General features: G+C 33.9%; 1 pseudogene; it reads right to left on the bottom strand.

Annotated features, from left to right (window-relative positions):
• Window positions 1-6639: 6639 nt before the first annotated feature.
• LOC124935101 lies at window positions 6640-7421 on the bottom strand (annotated as a pseudogene).
• Window positions 7422-8180: the final 759 nt, after the last annotated feature.

The raw sequence follows: 8180 nt of genomic DNA on the forward strand, positions 1-8180 counted from the left end.
AGAATCATGTGGTACCCTACATTCTGATAATGATTTCTTTTGTTGAAGTTCTTTGATGTATTTCTTTGTCTAGTGTTTTATTTATTGCTTCGACTCTGTAAATATTTGAATCGTAAGTTTAGCAATCGGTATAAGGCTATCATTGGAGCTGATTTCCTTAGTAAAGAAGTTCAGCAATATAAAGTTTGAAGACAGAGCCTTCACTTTGCAGGTCAGCTTTATTCACTATTAGATTTTGATTGGATTATTTAATTGGTATGTAATGTCAGCACTAGATTCTTTTTTTCAAGATCCTTAAACACATTAAAAAAATATATTTGGTGGTCACAAAAGGATAATGAGTTAAATTTTGTGCCATTTTCTTTAGGGTTTAACAACGGGATTCAAACACCTAATGATTTGCAATGAACAAAATGTTTATGTTGAATATGCCAATATGGTCCTATATACTTGATATAATGGCTAGATGATAATTTATATTCATTTTTCATTCTTTAATAAGTTGAACATGGAAATGTCAGTTTGGTGATGGACTAAATGTCTCACTTCTACTTCCAATTTTCATTACACAAGTTGTTATATATTTAATTTCTCAATATTCTTAGTATAGTAATCAATCCCTGCAGATATGGAACACAGCAGGACAAGAAAGGTTCCAAAGCCTTGGCGTGGCTTTTTATCGAGGGGCTGATTGCTGAGAACGTCTATGATGTTAATGTGATGAAGTCGTTTTTGCTTCAGGTACTAACTATTTTGGTTAAAAAAATCATAAATTTACTGAACTAACTATTTTGTTAGTTTTTTAGGGTCTTTTAGGCTAGCCCACATGACCTTGAGAACTTTACATTTGTGGTCCTATGACAACATAACTAAACTAAACCAATTATTTGATGGGGAATTCTCATTTTTTAGTGCAAATCCAAGGATTGGTTTGGTTGACTATATTTTCTTTTGAACATAGTTGCTTCATTCACTCCCAAAGAAATTCAGAAGAATAAATGGGCATATAACTTGGACAAGCTAAAAAATTGTATTTTTATATAAGAAAAAAAAAATTTGTTCGAAACCTTAATCCTTCTAGATGGAAAGCTGCATAATAACAGAAGTCTACGAAAAACTAATAGATAGCTGCTTAATATTATTGTCAGGCTGAGGAGAGGCACTGTGAGATTCTTGGCCGACTAATGTGCACTGCCAAAATTGTTGCCAAGCAGGAAGGCCTTGAAGATGGCTTTAGAGTTGTGATTAATGATGGACTAGCAGAATGTAAATCAACACCTTCATGTCCATCTTCTTGGGGGACGTCAAATGAACTGGCCACCAGGCTAAGACTTTATGAAGTTACTTATTAGCTGTGTGAACTCATAAGACACCGACCGACCAAGTAATTTATGTTATATGATATTTGTAATAATAACATTGTTAAAAATGTTACATTAGACAGTCATAATGTGAGATAATGGTCATCTGGTTTGTGATCTTTTGTTAAAAATGTTACTATGACAGTGATATCTTTTTTTTAAGCTTGTGGCTTAATTCTATTTTCTTGTTTGCCTTTATATTTTCCAGAATGACTGGTTTGAGATCATTTCTACATATTTTTTGCTTTTTAAGTGGAAGTACTAAAAGAAACCAGATTAATTTTGACCCTTAAATTAGTATGAGATATTTTTCTCAAATTCAAACATAAACAACAGTCATAGAATAAAATAAACATGCATCTGTGCAGTGCAGTCCAAGAGGCACAATCAATAATAAAGAAGTCAAACATATATATAATTAATTAACTACTTTGTAGTGATCATAGTTATACATCCCCACAATTTTATTACTGTATTTCGAGTAAGATAGATTGAGTCTTTCTCATGTTGAAAGCATTGACTGCAGTGGCGTTGTCTGATATTGTATGCAGATGGTTAAACTGATCAATTGTCAAGTCTAAACATGTAAACGAATGCGGGGAGATCGTTACATCTATTTTCGTGTCTATGTTATCAAACACACTCTGGATTGGAGCTAACTGCACATTGCAACGAACTTATATATGGGTGAAATCCTCCTTAAATCTGCTGTTCCAGATTATGTGTTCCATTATGTACCACCTTCACAAAATATGTTGACTCTTCATTGGGATCATATAAAAAATAGAGTATCACTTTGATATAAACACCATCATTAGTGTAATAGTATTATAGTAGACAAGAGTCAAATAAAACATATGCACCTTTTGTCATTGGAGTTAACAAACAGAGGTGCATAACTGACCATTGACACAACATCATTGCATTCAAGTATCAAAGGCGAGCAAAGAAAAGTTAAAAATCCGAAAAAGCAAAGAAGATATATAATTGCCCCCTTGTTCATTTTTTGCATATTAGTGGAAAAAAACTATATTTACATATAACCAAGTATTATCATCTATAGGCAAGCTTTTAATGATCTTTTTTTAGAATTATATAAAAAAAACTGTTCTTTTCTACACCAATAAGGAATCCAGCTTCAGCTAATGCTGCTAGAAGGCTTCCTTGACCAACATCTTTTCCTGTCACAGCGTATTCACTAACGAAAGCCTGAAATAATAGAGTCGGCCTCAGAACCATCTAAATGTTTCTTGCAACAATTATCTTTTTGTTAATATATATTTATGGAATTAAGTAAATATAAGACAAGATTTAGCGCATACCTTTGGGCCATTTCGTGATGTTTGATCAAACTTATAAGTCTTAGAGAAGACATCATCTGCATTGTTATAAATTTGTTGAGAAAATCAATCTATTAACAGGAAGGAAGATTGTAAGAATATTCAGTTCAAATTCTAATCTATACAAAATTACTTATCTTACATGAAAATCATAAAAATCATCTGGATGATCCAATGGTTGAGAAGAACCGTCACAGATTGTGATTATCTGGATGTCTGGATAGGCGTGTTTTATGGCAGAATAGAACTAGAGGTAATTCCCTGAAACAACATAGGTTTTTGCAATTTCAAATAGATTATGCATTTCATTTCAGAATTTTGCCATTTGATGGTTTCACATTCGCAGATCATTGAATACTAACATATTTTATTACTATTCATAAAATATGGATCTTTTTCAATAAAAAAATATCATTGAATAGTAACAAAGTCTTCATTCCCAATAACAACATATTTCAAGTCAAAAGGTTATGGGTACCCCATTGCTGCACGCATAGAACCCCAGGTTGATTTGGAGTCACCCCTAGCAAACTCAATTCCATCAAGAATCTACTGCAATAATGGAAAATAATGTTCAAACAAATTGAAAATTATGTTTATTTCAAAAAACCAGGAAATGGAAAATGTGTACCATAGTAATTAATCCATATGTTAAGTTATTTACTTAATTGCAGCAAAAGGAAAATTTGGCAAAAAATACATGGATGCACATTCTAGAAGATCAAAATAGGAATAGGTTCATCATCAATGGAAGACAAAATGAAAGAGCATGTTTTTAATATAAATGAGTATTGAATTCATGGTTCATCGTCCAATCTGACTTTCTGCCTACTCCATCCATCAATCTGCCTACGCTAGCGAATCCTCTACCGATATTGAGAGTGTTAAGCTCTGTCGGATTCTCCATATCCGTCGAAATGTTTAACTTCTACTTCCATAGATCAATGAAGTACAAACCCATGTGTTGTTGATTGTCATTTACATAGATAAACTTGTAAAATTTACTTAAAACCCTAAATCGTCATCCAACATAATAGCACTTGGATAATATTCAAAATCTTAGAATACATAAGAAGGCATTGAGACGAGAATGTCTTACCTTAGCAGAGCAGCGGGATCGAAGGAGATAGGGTTTGAGAGAGAGTCGGAACCCTAAAAATTGGAGATTTAAAATGAGGGTCAAAATTAGGTGCTTTATATAGTATGAAAGACACATATTACATAATGCGCGTATATGTAATACGCGTCTTTCAATGTACGCATATTACATATTACGCGTAAGTGTAATTCGCGTAAGTGTAATACGCGTAAGTGTAATTCGCGTAAGTGTAATACGCGTAAGTGTAATTCGCGTAAGTGTAATTCGCGTAAGTGTAATTCGCGTAAGTGTAATTCGAGTAAGTGCAATTACAGGGGTAAAATGGACATTTCGCAGGGCAAAAAGGCCCATTTTGCAAACATTAGCAGACGCGGGCCTTTTTTAGAATTAAACCACTTATGAGGGCCATTTCATCATATTTCCCAAAATATGAGTGACAACAAGGGTTTGTAGATTTTTCCTGTAGCCCAACCCTATCAAAATCTATTTTATTTTTTCATTTCAACAAACTGAAATAAATAAAGCAATTAAAACAGGGCGACTCCCAGTAATTTACTAATATGTTTAATTCGGCCCAAACTTTGACCAAAATATTTTCTTCTCTCAAATCTATATATATATATATATAATTAATGATGTTTAATTTTGAAAGTGTCTGGATTGCCGGATCGAGAGTTGTGGTTAATTTGGATATATATGTGGGAGTAAATGGACACGTGGGTCGGATTGTGGGTTCACTCGCCCATAAACGGTTAAAAATAAAATTAAAAATGCTATAGGTGTGGTTCGAACTCGCAACCTATAACAAAACAAGTACAACTCTTTAACCAACTAGGCAAATAACATTTTATATTTTAAATTCTAAAACCAAATTTGATGAACGCGAAATATTGTAACAATATATTTTTATCCGTATACATCGCACGGGAATCTTTCTAGTTAAAATAATAATAATTTAAGTTTAAAGTGTTCTTTAACATGCCCAAATGATAGGCCCAATATCTTTCACATCTAAAGTCTAAAGACTCTAAAGGGGAAATTTGACGAAATAACCTTAAAGATTGGGTTATTTGAGTTGGTGGTAAATTATAAATTTAATTGCATTCGTGGTCTTTTTATTTTTTTTTGACGAAATTGCCCTTGTAGCGAAACGCTAAGGGACTTAGCGTTTCGCTAAGTGGATTAGGTTTAGTATAAATACTCTAATTTTTTCATTTCCTTCATTTTCTTTCTCTCTCTTCCCTCTTTTCTCTTGTTCTTTCTTTGACGACGGCGACAGAGGCGGCGGCTACGGCGACGGAGGCGGCGGAGTTTACATGATCTTGATTTCAAACTCTAACCTAAATCGATTTATGTTTTTATTTACACGATCTTCATTTCAAACTCTAACCCTAAACTTATTTTGCATGCAGGTGAAGGATTCTAAGGATTTGAAGGTCGAAGAAAAAAGGAGAAGAAGATCTTTATTTCAAACCTTAACCTAATTCGATTTATGTTAATGTTTCCATTATCTTATCTTCATTTCAAACCCTTCGATTTAACCTGTTCTTATTTGGTTCATATTGGTTCCGTTTCAGGGAAGATTCGTTAAGTACTTATCGTTTCGCTAAATGCTTATCGTTTCGCTAAGTGTTTATCGTTTCGCTAAGTGCTCATCGTTTCGCTAAGTGCTCATCGTTTCGCTAAGTGCTTATCGTTTCGCTAAGTGCTTACCGTTTCGCTAAGTGCTTACTTTTTTGTTTCTTTAGTTGTAAAGAATTGTTTTTGTTATTATATGTTATCCCCGCAACGGCGTTTCTTTTTTAGACCTTGTTCGGATAAGGGTATGAAAAAAATGTTTTATGCAACTAATTGAAAATTTCACTGAAATCTCTTGCATATGATGCAGACTGATAAGGAGTCAAAGATGATGAGCGATAATTATAATCCATTTTTTGAAGATCATCACTCCCATGAGTACAGATACTAAGCTTTGCGACTTATTGTTACCTTTATGATGAAGACTCTTTGTTTAGATCGGGATGAATGAAATGATGTATTATTATTATTAGTTATGTGTGTGTGAATGCTACTTAAGATTAAGATGATGACGATGTTTTGTTGTTTGTTGCAGCAAATACAGTTCATGTTCTTATAATGTTCCTTTTTTCAGTACTTTTGACATTCATCATCTTTTTATTTTGATTGTTTTTATATATGATTAAAAATAAATTCTAGAGTTTACTCTTAAAAAGTATATTAGTTATTGTAAGACGTGAGAAAATAGACTATAAATATCCAAAACAAACCACAAATATATCACAATATTAACTGTGATTTTATGATAGGGATTTAGTCGTCGCGATCTCTTTAAGATTCAAGAGGTACTTTTCGTGACACCTTATTCCTACTATTGGGTCGGTTTTGATACAAGTATCATTACCCGTGAAGAAATATACTAAAAGTACCTCGAGACTAGTATAATCAAGCTCAAGAGGTACCCTATAAAGGTATTTATAGTTTATTAGTGAAGTACTTATTTACAGTAATTGATACAAATAATAATAATAAATCGGGTTCAATATATTCATTTCGAAATGCTAAGCACTTAGCGAAACGCTAAGCACTTAGCGAAACGCGTGCTGAAATTTTGATGGAGGAAGGCTTAAATGTTTATTTTCAATTTTAGTGGAGACAAATGATGATCAAAGCTCTGGCTCTCTATGCAACCGAAAACATTAGAGCATTTACAACAATATATAAAACATTGACAATTTTCCTCAATCCTTGTTCTTGCAAACACTTCATCTGTTGGTCAAAATATTAAGGTTTAGTTAAAAGGGATGCATGGTATCTTCTTTTATAACACAACATCTCTGTTTTCTTGTCTGCCAGTTTCATCGACGAATTTAGCCTTCAATTTTGCAGTTACTCGAGACGATCTTGACGAAGATGCGGATGTAGACGTCGACGATGAGGAACTTGACTTCGATTTCTTCCGTTTTTGCTTCTTAGGAATATCTGGCATATCCATTGGTAGCGTGTCTTTGAATATATCAGCTACTGGTTGGCTGTCTATGGATTCAAAATCTATATATCCCACCAGAAAAGAGAAAGAAAACAAATATGGATTCAAAATCAAATATGTTCCTTAAATCAAGTCATCAATCAAACTAGAATTATTTGTTTTTTCAAACCTTGAGACGCTCATGTTGACGAGATTATGGAACTAGAACCGCCTCTTAGCTCATGAATGTTGCCTATGGAGGTTGTCGAGAAATCAGACGATGTCTTGAATTCGTTCATCTATATCATCATCATCATATCATCATCAAATTAAAGGACAATAATTGAAGTTGAATTTACACAAATTGAGAAAGAATTAGAACATACCCAACCGGGAGCATTACCAGTGGATCCATCCCAGCCAATATGTGACACATGTTTCACGTCTGTTGGATACCCAATATCCAACTCACGATCCTTCACAACTGCAAGAAGAATTCTTGGTCATTATTGTGACTTATGATAAAAGGGAGAAAAGAAAAAGAAAAGAGGGTTTGCAATTTGCATGTAGGAATTACCAAAGATTTGTGATATATATTTAAATCCTTTACGGATCCCTTTGATTTTGGTTTCCATTGATATGATACGGACTGAAAGCTCCAATCCTCAGGACAAAAGAGCAATCAGTCCCTAATTCCTTCACAAAAGGAGGTTCTTCGGCCTGCCTGTCAAAAACAAAACATATTTTAACCCTTTTTCTCATCAAAAGTTAAGAATCAAACCCAATAACATAAACAATGTCCATGAATAATAGCCACAAAAAGTTGTAAAATTGCAGGAGAAATGATGCTTCTTGCAACGGTAACTTGCCCGCAGAAGGAGCTTGGTATATATTCATGAATGATTCATCCAATCATCGAATAAAAAACAAACATTGGCCTAGCTAGAAAAAGATACTACCTTTGATTCTAAAGACCAAGAGAAGCAATAATTGTTCCTACTTCTTCTTCTGCAACTAATCCCTGCATTACGACACTAATCCATCTCTATCTTCTTCCTCATGACAAATTTAACTAAGCTAATCTTCTTCAATACACCAAACAAGAGAAAGAAAAAAAAGCTAAGCACTTAGCGAAACGCTAAGCACTTAGCGAAACGCTAAGCACTTAGCGAAACGCTATGCACTTAGCGAAACAGAAAGTAAACCCTAAACAACAGATTCGAAGATGCATAAATCAAACATCAATAATAAACTTAAATTATCATAGGATAAACGTACTAAGTGGAACCGTGCTTGTGCTCGTCGTGGAGCTCATCGTCGTGGATTTCGCCGTCGCCACCGACTGCCGCCGCCCAGTTTAGAGAGAAGGAGGAGAAGAGCGGGAAGAGAGAGAA

Source organism: Impatiens glandulifera, chromosome 4 (genome assembly GCF_907164915.1).
Source record: "Impatiens glandulifera chromosome 4, dImpGla2.1, whole genome shotgun sequence".
NCBI lineage: Eukaryota > Viridiplantae > Streptophyta > Magnoliopsida > Ericales > Balsaminaceae > Impatiens > Impatiens glandulifera.